Source organism: Anolis carolinensis, chromosome 6 (assembly GCF_035594765.1).
Source record: "Anolis carolinensis isolate JA03-04 chromosome 6, rAnoCar3.1.pri, whole genome shotgun sequence".
In the NCBI taxonomy this organism is placed as follows: Eukaryota; Metazoa; Chordata; class Lepidosauria; order Squamata; family Dactyloidae; genus Anolis; species Anolis carolinensis.
In genome coordinates, this window is record NC_085846.1 from 16,556,607 (window position 1) to 16,572,838 (window position 16,232).

A 16,232-nucleotide genomic window follows, 5' to 3' on the forward strand; every position below is an offset into this window, starting at 1 on the left:
TGTGGGATTTTATGCAGCTGTGTGGCAGGGGCTGCCAATAACTTAAGTTCAAAGCAGATATTATGGATTATCTGCCTTGATAGTCTGGGTTATATGGCAGAAGGGACCTAATTTTCATTGAGACCACATCAGCCTTATGGTGGCCTTCAAGAGGCCCTTGAAGCCATAGACAAAGAATCTGCATACAGAAGGCCAACTATATATTTTTTAACATAGTAAGTAAAGGTTTTCCCCTGATACTAAGTCTAGTTGTGTCCAACTCTGGGGATTGGTGCTCATCTCCATTTCTAAACTTAAGAGCCAACGTTGTCAGTAGACACTTCCAAGGTCATGTGGCCGGCATGATTGCATGGAGCACTGTTACCTCCCTGCCAGAGCGGTACCTATTGATCTACTCACATCTGCATGTTTTCGAACTGCTAGGTTGGCAGAAGCTGGGGCTAATAGCGGAAGCTCACCCTGTTCCCCAGATTCGAACCGCCTACCTGTCGGTAAGCAAGTTCAGCAGCTCGGTGGTTTAATCCGCTGCGCCATCAGGGGCTCCCTAAATAGCACCAACTACTTACGTAATAGTGCAATTTAGTTTTTACCCAGTTTGGGTTTCTGGATGTTATTGAATGACAGTTTCTATCACTTTCGATTACTATGTAACATGACATTTTGTCCCTGGGATATAAATGTCATTTTCTAATTGGTTCTATCATCAAAACATGGAAAAAGTGGATTACACGGCAAAAGCTTTGTTTTTGCAGAAGGGACATCCTGCAGCACATTTTGCGATAGTTTTTCAATGAGTATCTCATAGGGTCTCAACCAATCCAACATAGTTTGTGGCAGCCACAAAAAAGTTTCTGGAGTATAACAACTACAGTAGAGTCTCACTTATCCAACATAAACGGGCTGGCAGAAGGTTGGATAAGCGGCTATGTTGGATAATAAGGAAGGATTAAGGAAAAGCCTATTAAACATCAAATTAGGTTATGATTCTACAAATTAAGTACCAAAACATTCTGTTATACAACAAATTTGACAGAAAAAGTAGTTCAATACGCAGTAATGCTATGTAGTAATTACTGGATTTACAAATGTAGCACCAAAATATCACGATATATTGAAAACATTGACTACAAAAATGCATTGAATAATCCAGAATGTTGGATAAGTGAGACTCTACTGTATTATCAAAGTAAGAACCACACAATTAAATGGGGAAATGACACTTTCAAACTGCCATGAGGGTGATTTGAACTACATCTTTTCAATATGTGAAACTAAGAGAATCACTGGGTTGCTGTGAGTTTTCCGGGCTGCATGGCCATATTCTAGAAGCATTCTCTTCTGATGTTTTGCCCCTATCTATGGCAGACATGCTTAGAGGTTGGAAACTAGGCAAGTGGGATTTATATATCTGTGGAAGGTCCAGGGTGGGACTAAGAACTCGTTGTCTGAGGCAAGTGTGAATGTTGCAACTGGCCACCTTGATTAGCATTTAATAGTCTTGCAGATTCAAATCCTGGCTGCTTCCTGCCGTAGATGTGGGCAAAATGTCAGGAGAGAATGCTTCTGGAACAAGCCCATACAGCCCGGAAAACTCACGGCAACCCAGAGATTCTGGCCATGAAAACCTTCGACAACACAAGACCTACTTTTGATTTCATGGGACTTCGCTTTGACGGATGTGCCCAATGAACAATTGATATATGCTACAGGGCTAGAACATCACATTGTTACAGCTCTATTTATCCATTTTAACTGCAGTATAACTAATAGTCAACTCCTACAGAATACAACCTGCGCTGTGGTCAAGAAAAGTAAGCAAGCAAGCGCTCAAAATCCACCTAAAAATGAGCTAGGCCAAGAAGAGAAGTCCAGCGCATGCGCAATAGATTTCCCTACTCCATTAGCGGGGAGGAAAACCGAGAAGGAATCCGTCGCATGCGCAGCTGCTCTCCCTAGTCTTTACTTCAATTCCCAGAATTCCTAACATTTGGTCACGCTGGCTGGGACTCTTGGGAATTGGAGTTATATGCCCTGTAAAACGCTGGCCGAGCGGGGGAAAGGAAGGGGAGGATGAGCCAAGAAGCCGAGCGAAAGAGAGAATTCTGAAAATGGAGAGGGAGACCGACGCATGCGCAACTAATTCGCCTAAGTGGGGAATGAGGGGAGGCCAAGAAAGGGAGCCCGACGCATGCGCAACAGGTCTCCCATTTTTTACTTCAATTCCCAGAATTCTGAACCTTTTGCTTCGGTGGCTAGGGCTTCTGGGAAATGAAGTCTTTTTGTTAAAAAAACCCTGGCGTAAGAAAAAGAAGAGGCGGGTGGGTTTATTTATTTATCGTGTCAGAAGCGAATTGAAAATACAGTTATAATGTATAGAAAAACCACAAAGTTAAAAATTGGCATTATACTAACTTTACTTTCCAGAAGCTGGCCACTTGGAGTGTCTCTGGTGTGGCTGTGAGAAGGTCCTCCATTGTGCATGTGGCAGGGCTCAGACCGCATTGTTGTATCTAAGTGTACCACACATACATATATGTATACTGTACACACACACAGGTTGTTCTAAAACAGGCTGTTAGGAATTGTGGGAGTTGAGGTCCAAAACACCTGGAGGGCCAGAGTTTGCCAATGTCTCTCTCTCTCTCTTTATATATATATATATATACAGTAGAGTCTCACTTATCCAACATAAACGGGCCGGCAGAACGTTGGATAAGCGAATATGTTGGATAATAAGGAGAAATCAAGAAAAAGCCTATTAAACATCAAAATAGGTTATGATTTTACAAATTAAGCACCAAAACATCATGTTATACAACAAATTTGACAGAAAAGGAAGTTCATTACACATTAATGCTATGTAGTAATTACTGTATTTATGAATTTAGCACCAAAATATCACAATACATTGAAAACATTGACTACAAAAATGTGTTGGATAATCCAGAATGTTGGATAAGTGAGACTCTACTGTATATACATAAGTGCCCCGGTGGCGATGTGTGTTAAAGCACTGAGCTTAACGTCAGGGGAAACCTTTACCTTATCATAGGTAAAGGTTTTCCCCTGACGTTAAGTTCAGTCATGTCTGACTCTGGGGGTTGGTGCTCATCTCCATTTCTAAGCCGAAGAGCCGGCGTTGTCCGTAGACTCCTCCAAGGTCATGTGGCCGGCATGGCTGCATGGAGCGCCGTTACCTTCCCGCCGGAGCGGTACCTATTGATCTACTCACATTGGCATGTTTTCGAACTGCTAGGTTGGCAGAAGCTGGAGCTAACAGCGGGCGCTCATTCCGCTCCCGGGATTTGAACCTGTGACTTTTCGAGATTGCTCCAAAACAGGCTTTTAGGAATTCTGGGAGTTGAAGTCCAAAACACCTGGAGGACCAAAGTTTGCCCATGCTTGATATATACAAGCATACATACAGGTTGCTCCAAAACAGTCTGTTAGGAATTGTGGGAGTGAAATCCAAAACACCTGGAAGGCCCAGGTTTGTCCATGCAACCGACAGGTGTTTTGGCGCGTGGGCTTCAATGGAGGGAGTCCGCGCATGCGCAAACTCATTGACATGGATGAGAGAGGTCGAGAAGAGGGAACCTGACGCATGAGCGCTTTGCTCTTCCTATTCCTTTTACTTCATTTCCCATAATTCCCAGCCCTTTGCTTTGGCGCCTTAGTCTTCTGGGAGTTGAAGTCTTAAGGGTTGGAACCAAAGGGGGGAGGAGGAGGAGGCGGGGCCAAGCCTGAGGGGAAAGAACGCGGGAGAAGCGCGAGGAGGAGGAGGAAGAAACAACAACGGCGAGTCGGCCGCTGGGAGGCGCGCGCGGGGGATTGTGGGGGAGGAAAAAAAAGTGGAGCGCGAGCCAGCGAGAGAGAGACAGAGAGAGAGAGAGACACCCCCCTCCCTCCCTATTTCCTTCCTTCCTTCGCGAGAGAAGAAGACGGGGGCAGGACGAAGGGGGCTCGAGCCCGGTGAGAGAGAGAGAGAGCGAAAAGGGTTGTCGGCGGTGGGGAGGGGAAGGGAAAGAGGAGAGGGAGGGCTGGCCTGCGCCTCCGAGGGACGGAGGAGAGTACTGTGTGTGTTCCTGTGTGTGTGGGAAGGAAGGAAACTGCCGCCATTTTGGAGCTCCCTCAGGGAGACCCTCCCCCGGAATAGCGCCTCCTCCCCCCTCCCTCCCCCACAGGAGTGATCTCTGCCCTTTCCTTCCTCCCTTCTCCTCATCCTTCCTGTCCAGGCCCTGTTCTTTGGCCCTCTCAGTTCCTTCCTTCCTTCCTTCCTTCCAGAATCATAGAGCTGGAAGAGACCTCATGGGCCATCCAGTCCAACCCCTTTCTGCCAAGAAACAGGACAGTCGCATTCAAAGCACCCCCGACAGATGGCCATCCAGCCTCTGCTTAAAAGCCTCCAAAGAAGGAGCCTTCACCACACCCAGAGGCACAGAGTTCTACTGAACAGCTCTCTCACACAGTGAGGAAGTTCTTCCTAATATTCAGGTGAAATCACCTTTCCTGTAGTTTGAAGCCATTGCTCGGCGTCCAAGTCTTCAGAAAACAAGCTTGCTCTCTCCTCCCTATGACTTTCCCTCACATATTTATTCATGGTCCTCCTCATGTCTCCTCTCAGCCTTCTCTTCTGCAGGCTAAGCATTCCCAGTTCTTTCAGCCGCTCCTCATAGGGCTTGTTCTTCACACCTTTGATCATTTTAGGCACCCTCCTCTGGACACATTCCAGCTTGTCAACATCTCCCTTCATTTGCGGTGCCCAGAATTGGACACAGTGTGATTCCAGGTGTGGTCTGACCAAGGCAGAATAGAGGGGTAGCATGACTCCCCTGGATCTAGACATTAGACTCCTAATTTATGTAGACCAAAATCCCATTGGTTTTTTTAAGCCGCCGCATCGCATTGTTGGCTCATGTTTAACTTGTTCCCCACGAGGACTCCAAGATCTTTTTGACACGTACTGCTGTTGAGCCAGGCGTCCCCCATTCTGTATCTTTGCATTTCATTTTTTCTGCCTAAGTGGAGTATCGTCCATATGTCTCTGTTGAACTTCATTTTGTTAGTTTTGGCCAGTCATCTCTCTAATCTAATTTTAAATTCTGCTCCTGTCTTCTAGAGTATTGGCTATCCCTCCCAGTTTGGTGTCATCTGCAAACTTGATGATCATGTCTTCTAACCCTTCATCTAAGTTATTAATAAAGATGTAGAACAGAACCGGGCCCAGGACAGAACCCTGTGGCACTCCACTCGTCACTTCTTTCCAGGTTGAAAAAGAAGCATTGGTGAGCACCCTTTTGGTTGGTTCACTGAACCAATTACAGATCCACCTAACCATAGTTTGGCCTGGCCCACATTTGACTAGTTTGTTTGCCAGAAGGTCATGGGGGACCTTGTTGAAGGCCTTACCGAAATTCAGATACACTACATTCATGGTGTTCCCTGCATCGACCCAGCTTGTAACTCTATTGAAAAAAGAGATCAGATTAGTTGGGCACGACTTGTTTTTGAGAAATCCGTGTTGACTATTAGTGAGGATCGCATTTGTTTCTGAGTGTTTGCAAACCACTTCCTTAATGATCTTTTCCAGAATCTTGCCTGGTATCCTTCCTTCCTCGATGTCTTCATCTTTTATCTATGGATGTAACAGGCAATCCCAAAGTTACCAACTGTAGCTTTGCTCTTAAGGTTCTGTAGCTTTGCTCTTAAGTTGAATTTGTATGCTAGGTACTTTTTCAAACTGTAACTCCAGCCAAATATATAAGCTTTGGATAGCATAGGGAAAGGTTACCACTATTGAGTTGCTGTGTGTTTTCTGGGCTGTATAACCACATTCCAGAAGCATTCTCTCCTGACGTTTCGCCCACATCTATGGCAGGCATCCACAAAGGTTGTGAGGTGTTTTGGAAGCTAGGCAAGGAAGGTCTATATATCTGTGGAATGTCCAGGGTGGGAGAAAAAAAGAACTCTTGTCAGCTAACACCTCCCAACAGAGGATTCCCCGAGACAGGATTTAGCCAGGCCTTGAAGCTGCAAGGCTTTTCAGTGCTTATCAAGGTGATTAATTGCAACATTCACACCTGCCTCCAACAGACAAGAGTTCTTTCTTCCACCCTGGACCCTCCACAGATACATAAACCTCACTTGCCTAGTTTCCAATATACCTCACCACCTCTGAGGATGCTTGCCATAGATGTGGGCAAAATGTCAGGAGAGAATGCTTCTGGAACATGACCATATAGCAACCCAGTGATTCCGGCCTTCGTTAACACTATTGTAGTGTATGTTTTGCTCTGTGTGCCCCTGTTCAGAAGATTTCAGCTCACTTTCTGTCCCTGTGAGAATTGGATTTTGAACAATTTGGCTTGTGGTGGAAACAAGGATTTATTTATTTTATTTATTTTATTTAACAATAATAATGATGATAATACAAGTAACAAACACTAGATGATCAATTTTAATATAAAATTATAAAATAACCAAAAAATAACCAAAAATTAAACTTAAATAAACGTAACTATATTTAGTTATTTATAATAACAATAATAAGTATTTATATATATCCCGCTTTTCTCCCTAACGGAACCCTTTTTCTATTTAATAACTCCATTATTTAATAACTCATCTGTCAGCTCTAGCTCTCCTTGTGGGGACACGATAGAAGCCTCCCACAGGATGGTAAAATATCAAACATCCTGGCGTTCCCTGGGCAACGTCCTTGCAGACAGCCAATTCTCTCACACCAGAAGTGACATGCAGTTTCTTAAGTCGCTCCTGACACAGAAAAAAATTACAATATTATTATTATTATATATCATTATATTTCATTACATTATAATATTATTAATATATGTACTATATATATATTATTAACATAGCAAAATACAGTGTTCCCTCGCTACTTTGTGGTTCACTTTTTGCTGCCTTGCTGTTTTGCGGGTTTTCAGTTAATATTAATGTACACGTTTATCATGGTATTTTTGCTGTTTCGCGGGTTTTTGCGGTTTGCAAAGGGTTTTGGAAGGGGGGTGGAAAGGGTGAAATAAAGGGAAAGGGGGGGAGGGGAGGGAAGGGTTTGAAATAAAAAAGGGTTATTTAGCTTCCATTCTTCTACTCTGCCAGTGTACTGTATATTGTAACTGTTAAACTAAAATACAGACTGCATTGTAGTAAGTGGTCTGTGGTTTGCTCTCCTCCACACATAGAATAAATATAGTATCCCTACTTCGTAGATTTTACTTATCGCGGGTGGTCCTAGAATGTAACCCCTGCGATAAGTAAGGGAACACTGTATTAGTATTATACTTGTATATACACAAACACAGGTTGCTTCAAAAGTTGCCATACATAGGGAAAATGGGAAATATATATATTATATATGAATCAAGCACATGTCATAGACAGTAAGAAAAGTAAAACAATGCACTGCAAGCTACATTACAATGCTATATAAAATGACTTCATTTTGTATTCCTCTCTCAGCCAGGTGCAGGTTGTCAAGTGTGTTTTCTTGAAAAGTGTTTTAAACTCCCCTTTTAATACAACTGGGCAGCTTTACTAAGTGGGATGTCAAACATGGTTAGAGAGGATGGTGTCACTCACTCACTAACTAGAAAGGCAGAGAACTTGACAAAGTGCAGATCATAGGAAAATATCACTTTGAGTAGAACTAAAGTTATATTGGCTGAACAGTTCATAAGCCTAGTGCTTTTAAAAAATATATAGTGAGTTACTGCCTTCTGTTCTCTCAAACACATAAGCAGGTGTTTTGTGGCATCATAATATGCTTAATTAAAAGGATCCTCTAATTTTAACACATTTCCTTATAAAGTAAATGTTTTAATGCCTTTTAGTACTTCTACGCACACTGCTGTATATTTTTGTTCAGTTTGATTAGTTGACAAAAGAATATCCTTTTATATGCAGGGCCTTGAATGCTAACTTCTCAAACTCTGAATGTTTGCTGTCCAATATCTAATTCCTTTCAAGCTGTCTTTCCACACCCCAAAAGAACCATTCCTTTCTCTTATACCTACTAAAACACTCACTGATATTCATTCTGTGGCTTCTTATGTTGTGCAGAATAATTGCTACCTTAGTGATCTGGCTTAGAATTACAATATGCATCTAAAGTGCAGGTGAAAACATCTCGTTTTATTATGTAACACTTTCTACCTACCCTTTTGTACGTAGCATTAAGGTTAAAGTGTGTTAATGCATACACTGACTTCTGATTGACTGAGTACACATGGAGCACTAATATTTCCCTGCTGACTTTGTTTAACCCAAAGATCTTAGCTTTCTTTTCACAGATGTGTCCCCCAAAGACCAAATTTCTCATTTCCCCCTTGCATCCCCAATTATGTGGTTATTATGTTCACTGATGGCACCCATATTTCTTACACTGTATTTCTTTTGTACCATAACCTTTCTCCTGAGTGGCAGATATGAGACTAATATTGAATTCAGCTTCACCAAGTGCCGTGTGTGGTTTGTACCATATATACTCGAGTATAAGCCGGCCCGAATATAAGCCAAGGCATCTAATTTTATCACAAAAACTGGGAAAATTTATTGACTCGAGTAGAAGACGAGGGTGGGAAATGCAGCAACTATGGGTCAAATTCAAAAATAAAAATAGATATTAATAAAATTGCATTATTTGAGGCATCAGTAGGTTAAATGTTTTTGAATATTTATATAAAACTGTAATTTAAGATAATAAGACTTTAATAAGATAAGACTGTCCAACTCTGGATACCTTTATACTTAAGTATAAGCCGACCTGAATAGAAGCCGGCCAGGACCCTCACTTGAGTATAAGCCAAGGGGAGCTGAAAAACTAGGCTAATACTCGAGTATGTACAGTAATCACCAAGGCTATGTTTGGTGAGCCTGAGAACTTATGTACCTCATCTTCCTTGTGGATAGAAGCTAATTGTTGTCCTATGTGTCAGTTTACATTTCTCCTTTCATGCTAACTTTCATTATGATGTCTGTTTGAAAATTAGTGTGTGGGTGAGTGATTGGGTTGTCTTTGAATATGTTTTCAGACTTAGTTGGGGGGTTGCATAAATTTGGAGATTGCTGCAGAACACTGGTGAGTGAGACTGATTTTGTGTTTGTGTGTTGGAAGAGCAGGTGGATTTTGCTCTTAGCTGCTTAGCATTTGGGGATCAAGAAGGCTCTGTGACTGGTGAATTGTGGCTTTTCTGTGATACATTTTCTTTGCTTTTTGAACTATCTGGCCATCTGAAGTCCTAACCCTTTCTGTATTTTGAAGGTATTCTTTATAACTTAATTTTTAACAGAAGTCTACTGAAGTGAGATCTTTTATTTTCATTTAGAGTACTTTTCATGATTAATATGTTCTCTTTTTGATAACGCAGTAATATAAATTTAAAAAGAAAGTAAGTGCTGATTCATGAAAATGAGGTTTCAGGAATATTGACCAGTGAAAAATTGTGAGGGGGTCCAGTCATTGTAGTATCCACAGAGTGAGAAGCACTGTTAGTTCCCAGAATGGGATGTTCTCTCCCTTTTTGTCTTTGGAAAGAGATATAAAGTTAAGAATTGTGATGGGAGATGATTAATAGTGATAAATCTATTGCTGTAGGAGTCTCTTCTGGAAGCTTTTAAGCAGAGCCTGAATGACCATCTGTCAGGTAACCTTTGATTGGGTGTTTCTGCATAGCTGGGGGTTGGACTGATCCTTGAGGTCTCTTCCAACTCTGTGATTCTATGATTCTGTGAAACCATGATAGGAATAAGGAGGAGGTAGCTGTAGACCCATTTCAGGCACATTGCCCATCCTGCAACCTGGGACCTTTTAAGTTGGAGGTATGGGCCCCGGAAACACCCCATTGTGGTCCTGCAAATTCAGGAGAAAAAAGGAGATCCAACATAGTATGTTCTCCCACCTAAGGCTGCAAACCAAGCATGTCAGTCTGGCGTGAAAAAACATTGAAAATGCTCTGCATCCCGAAGTATGAAATATTCAGCCATGATTTAATTCTTTATGGAAAAAATTGAACCTATCTCAGTAGTATGCAAATTGGCTTATGTCTTCGATAAATGATAAAATTGTATGTGTACCAAATAATTGTTTTAAAATAAATTTCTTTGTGATGCATTAACAATAGAGGTTTTATTTGTATACCTATTGTATACCGGGTCATGTAAAATTTCTCTGGCATAATGGGATTATGAGTGGAAAAAATTTAAGAAGCACTGATCTAGCCATCAGATAGGAAAAAAATCAATTTATATCCCCATACCAAAAAAAGGAAAATGCTAAAGAATGCTCAAACTTCCGTACAGTGGCACTTATTTCCCATGCCAGTAAGGTAATGCTCAAGATCCTGCAAGGCAGACTCCAGCAATACATGGAGTGAGAGTTGCCAGATGTCCAAGCTGGGTTCAGAAAAGGCAGAGGAATGAGAGACCAAATTGCCGATATCCGCTGGATAATGGAGGAAGCCAGGGAGTTTCAGAAAAACATCTACTTCTGCTTTGTTGACTATTCTAAAGCCTTTGACTGTGTGGATCATAATAAACTGTGGCATGTTCTTGCTGGTATGGGGATACCAAGTCATCTTGTCTGTCTCCTGAGAAATCTGTATAAAGACCAAGTAAGAACAAGCCACAGTCAGAACAGATCACGGAACAACAGACTGGTTCAAGATTGGGAAAGGAGTATGTCAGGGCTGCATACTTTCACCTGACCCATTCAACTTGTACGCATAACACATCATGCGACGTGCGGGGCTTGACAATTCCAAGGCTGGAGTTAAAATTGCTGGAAGAAACATTAACAACCCTAGGTATGCAGATGATACCACTCTGATGGCCGAAAGTGAGGAAGAGCTGAGGAGCCTTATCACCAAAGTGAAAGAAGAAAGTGCAAAAACTGGGTTGCAGTTAAACATCAAGAAAACCAAGATCATGGCAACTACACCTATTGATAACTGGCAAATAGAGGGAGAAAACGTGGAAGCAGTGACAGACTTTATATTTCTAGGTGCGAAGATCACTGCAGATGCAGACTGCAGCCAGGAAATCAGAAGACGTTTACTTCTTGGGAGGAGAGCAATGGTCAACCTTGATAAAATAGTGAAGAGCAGAGACATCACACTGGCAACGAAGGTCCGCATAGTCAAAGCAATGGTATTCCCCATAGTAACCTATGGTTGCGAGAGCTGGACCATAAGGAAGGCTGAGCGAAGGAAGATAGACACTTTTGAACTCTGGTGCTGGAGGAAAATCCTGAGAGTGCCTTGGACCGCAAGAAGATCCAACCAGTCCATCATCCAGGAAATAATGCCCGGCTGCTTGCTGGAGGGAAGGATATTAGAGGCAAAGCTGAAGTATTTTGGCCAGATCATGAGAAGACAGGAAAGCTTGGAAAAGATCATGATGCTGGGGAAAATGGAAGGAAAAAGGAAGAGGGGCCGACCAAGAGCAAGATGGATGGACAGTATCCTTGAAGTGACTGGCTTGACCTTGAAGGAACTGGGGGCGACCACAGTATTGCTGGCTTTGCCTTATTGATTTCTCTGCCAATCGAGTGTACTGAACAAATGTAGTTACTATCATTCAGTGCAGGGCAGTTACTACAATATTGCAACAGCACCACATCAGGAGGGTGGAGTAAAGTTAATTTTAATATACCGTAGTAGTGAGGTGGAGATCTGTAACAATCAACTTCAGATATCTGAGAATACAATTCCTATTTGATTTGTTGTGGTATGTGTTGCACACATTGAGTTAAATTAGCTTAATCCTGTTCATGCTTCCTTAGAAGACATCCTAGTGTCTTCAGTGGTGCTTCCTTAGAAGACATCCTAGTGTCTTCAGTGGTGCTTAATCGCAGATAAATATGCATAGAATAGCAAACTACATTAGATCAACCTGCATGCCCTTGAAATCGATGGAATGTGCTAATTATGATTTAATTTCCGCCAAAATCAAGAAGACATATGTCCAGCTGACCTATACTAGAGTCAGCTCTATACATTTTTAGAGACAAGAGTATGTGTATTGCCATGATGTTTGATTAGTGGAAAGTGCCCTAACTGATTAAGTGGTCATATGCTCCTGAATTTCAGTCTCTAGTACAGCGTTAGTTAACTCAGGCCTGCAAAATCTTGTTGTCCTCCAAGTCCCATCAACCTTGCTGGCATAACCAATTGAAAAGCATTTGGTGAGTTGCAGCAGTTGTAATATTTTAATGTCTCCGTTGCCTGTTTGTGTTGCGATGGAAATAATAGGCCATTTGTGAACTCATGACTTTGAAGTGGTGGGTGAGGCCATCTGAACATACCATTTTTTTCATTGATAATTTGGGGAGCAAAATATTTCACTTTACTTATTATCATGTTCAGACCTAAAGGTCCCAGGTTCAAATCCTGGGAGCGGAGTGAGCGCCCGTTGTTGCTCCAGCTTCTGCCAACCTAGCAGTTCAAAAACATGCCAATGTGAGTAGATCAATAGGTACCGCTCCGGCGGGAAGGTAATGGCGCTCCATGCAGTCATGCTGGCCACATGACCTTGGAGGTGTCTACGGACAACGCCGGCTCTTTGGCTTAGAAATGGAGATGAGCACCAACCCCCAGAGTCAGACATGACTGGACTTAATATCAGGGGAAACCTTTACCTTTACCTACCTTCAATAAAGATCCTAAGAAGTTTGTTTCATTTTTCTTTGTTCCTCCACCCCTTGATAGTAGTCTAGCAACTTTCCTAGCTTAGAACTGGGCATGGAAGGATGAATAAGGTATGTGTGTTTTCTTTGGCTGCAGTTCACTAAACATTATACATACATTTTGTGATGCTGCTTCTTCACCTTTTCATCAGTGTGTCTTTTAAGGGCAGGAAAAAAGATTCCTTCTCCCTGCCTTCCGTCTTAACTATGCCTTGATTACACTTGGGAAGACTTGAACATGTCACCATCTTTCCTAGGAGAGCTGAAAATATGTCAGCTCAGAAATGGGTTTTTGGTTAGAGCTTGCCCTGTCGTAAGAGTTCAAACTTCACAGTTAGTCATAGTTAAATCTAAGAGGTATACAGCTGCAACCTTCTTTGACAGCTTTGGCAGAAGAGGCCTAAAACTAATCCCACTGCTTCATTTGGTGCATAAGGAAGTAATTGAAATTAGAGACTTGAAATTCCAACAAAGCTTCTCTTTTAGTATCTTTTGACAGGCAGCCGGGATTTCTTTCCCTTATTTATTTCCCACAGCAGGATAGATCTAAGCCAGGAGTAATGTATGCTTCTGTCACTACTTGAACAAAGGGGCAAGTTCTTGTTGCACATAGGCCAGAGAGGAGCAGTTATATCATCATAAATTAGCTCTTGTTTTACCAAATAACATGTTTTGCTAAGTTTCTGTAGCTGCATTACAAGGAAGTAACCTTAAATATGTAATGGCCAGAAAAAATTGGGTGTTTTTTTTTCAAGCTTGTTCTTCTTACAAACATAGTTCAGATATTACTATCCCTGTCAGTGCTCCTGAGCTAAACCTCATATAGATAACTGAGAAATATCTAGGAGTTTCAGACACATACCCTTACAAAAAATGATGGACCATTTGCTGATCATTGTGATCTTTTTTCAGGGGTTCTTTAGTCCAACACAAATGTGATTGTTGGCTTTGACAAACACTTTTCATGCAGGAGTGCTGATCAGGAGGTTAGGATTGCATAACTTGGTGGGAAACCTGGACTTGACTTGCTTAAACTAGAAGAAACATGTTTGTGCACCCCCCCCAATGAAATTATTCATATCTTCACGTATATCAATATAGATAGCTGTCCCTTGCCGTGGGACTATAGAATTATCGAAGCCAGAATCCTCACTTTCCTATCTCTTTTCTGGTTTCTTAGATTCAGAAAGCTAATCATGCTGTGAATGTATCCATAGCATTAGGCATTTTCCCCTTGGTGGGAGAAATCCTGCTATCAAGGATATTAGCAACAGTGGGAATGATAGCAGGGATTAAGAGGTGGGCCATTTTGACTCTCAGCTTTTTGCTCCAAGTTAGTTTTTGAACAGTGTAATTGCTTAAGACGTGAATTGATTAAATCAACAATCTGTTAAGGATGGATTGGATTGGGTATTTACATAGAAAGTAGGGAGAGAATAAGAAGGTTTAATGTTATTTGAATTGCAATAATGTCTTGGAGCTTTGACAGTGAAGCTGGGGGCATTAGATTGAGAATGTAAAAAGAGATGATGAATTGGAATGGTTGTGTGAGTGTGCAGGTAGAAGTGCATCTTAATTCAAGAGTCAACAAACTTGTATTTCTTTTAAATGTGCATTATACACAGTAGTTGAAGTTTATAGTAATTTAGGGTTTCATCTGGTGTACAAACAAGCACCTGTCTAATTGCAAGTGATGAGTAATGGGCCTACAGTTTATGACTGACATTGCTCCAGAACAAGCAGGGCAGCAACAGTGTTTAGTTTGGCTGGGTGTAGGCCTTGTGTTCTGATTGTGTATAGGGTTTATGTTCAAAGTCTCTTTATGTTGACCACAAGTGGCCAAACAATCTCCACTCTACCTACCAACGCTAGAGCTGGTGGGGATAATTGGCAATGGCCCTGATGATGCCTACTCACCTCTTCGGCATAAAAATTAAAAGGAAGATTGCCTTTTTTTCACATTAAAATACACTGACTATAACTTGGTGAATAAGAATTGGCTCAGTATTGACTAAAACTTGGTGAATAAGAATTGGTTCAATGCAAATAGAGGAGAATGTGTTGTAAAAATGGAAAAAATACTGTATTACTATTATTTCAGACTACCCCTGTCTCCCTTAGCTGGTTAACCTACTCCTGTGTTTACAAATGGCCACTGCAAATGCTGAACCTTGTTTACAAGGCTACTTTCCTTTTTCGTGTTGAATTGTCTTTAAACCAAGGACCTAGAAACTGTTAGATTCTTTAGGGTCATTAGGTAATTAGATTGGTGGCAAACATCCATAACAGATAGCTTTCTCAGTATTATTGCTCTCTTCTGTGATTGCACACTGCCAAAAGAGTATGGTGTTTGTCCACAGTTAACCTTGGGTGGACTTCCAAAAGGCCCATTTGAAAAATGTGTGCAGCTGGAACATATCCCAAAACACTTGCAGATATGCATGTATGTAGGCATGAATCATATTGGACCTTTACATCCTGTTTGTGAGCTTCTAAAAAGCATCTGTTTGGCTGCATTTGGTAAGAAGTGTCTTGACCTTAGTACACACTGGTCAAATTCAACAAACATTTTCTTATCATTCTAAAATGAATAGCTATTAGTCTGGACCTTGTGAAATTTTTTTGAAATGTCTCTATCCATTCCATGCAGCCTCATATTTGGCTTGTTCAATTTTAGCCTACAACATGTCATAGTCTTTCTTCTAGGCTATCTTATATTATAGCTTACCAAACACTTATATTGGTCATAATTTTATTGCACCTCCAAATAAGAAGACTAAAATCCCTAAGGACATGACCTATTTCTACCTAAAGACTTGGAAAGCAGAAATAAATAATTTTATTTTGCTTCTTCTTTTGCGGGAGATAAGATTTTTCTTATCTTTATAATTCCAGACCATATCATTTTTCCTCAATGCAGGCATATGTTCTGCTCCCCGCATCACTTCAGTCACTGAAATGCTTCAGATATTGCTAAACACCATACTTAGCAAGATCTAAAACATAATCTGAAAGTCTGCCTGCCTTCCTTCATCATCTCCTATTCAAAAGCCATTTTTATTTTAGTTTTTGGTGTTTATGGAATGTAGGTTTTCTGGTTAGAGACCTTGACAGGTAGATTGAGAAAGATAACGTATTTTAAAGTCCAGGATATGGTCTTAGGCTTTAGGTTCTGCACATATTTCAACATGTTTGTATGCAGTTTTAGTATTAATTTGATATGTGCAAACACTCCTTAATTATGATAAAAGGATGGGAGGTGTACAGGGCATCATACACTGTAGGGACAGTTGCATTTGAATTAAAGGATTGAAAATGGATCAAGCATGGTGTCTGTGCTAATCAAGGAGAGCTGTCCATATCTGTCCTATATCTTCTCATGGGTGTTCACTTCAGCCTTTCATATACAAACACACTCATCTCATCTCTTTGCAAACATTTCATCGACTCTGGCTTTATCAATTCGTCCTGTACCATAGTCAGATTGTTAGCTGTGACTTCTTTGGTAAAAGTTCTGTTGAGAAGCTGT

At 41.2% G+C, this 16,232-nt stretch overlaps 1 protein-coding gene across 5 annotated transcripts in view; it reads left to right on the forward strand.

Annotated features, from left to right (window-relative positions):
- The first annotated feature begins 3,762 nt into the window (after positions 1 to 3,762).
- Positions 3,763 to 16,232, forward strand: part of ppp6r1 (protein phosphatase 6 regulatory subunit 1) — a 58,085-nt gene continuing 45,615 nt past the window's right edge. For 2 of the 5 annotated variants that reach the window (XM_008118934.3, XM_008118936.3), the window contains exon 1: positions 3,765 to 3,972. The gene's annotated coding sequence lies outside the window, so the exon portion shown is untranslated. Of the gene's footprint in view, positions 3,973 to 5,135; positions 5,286 to 16,232 lie in introns of those variants that run through there. The other 3 variants (XM_008118935.3, XM_062958236.1, XM_062958235.1) reach the window with 3 other exon arrangements.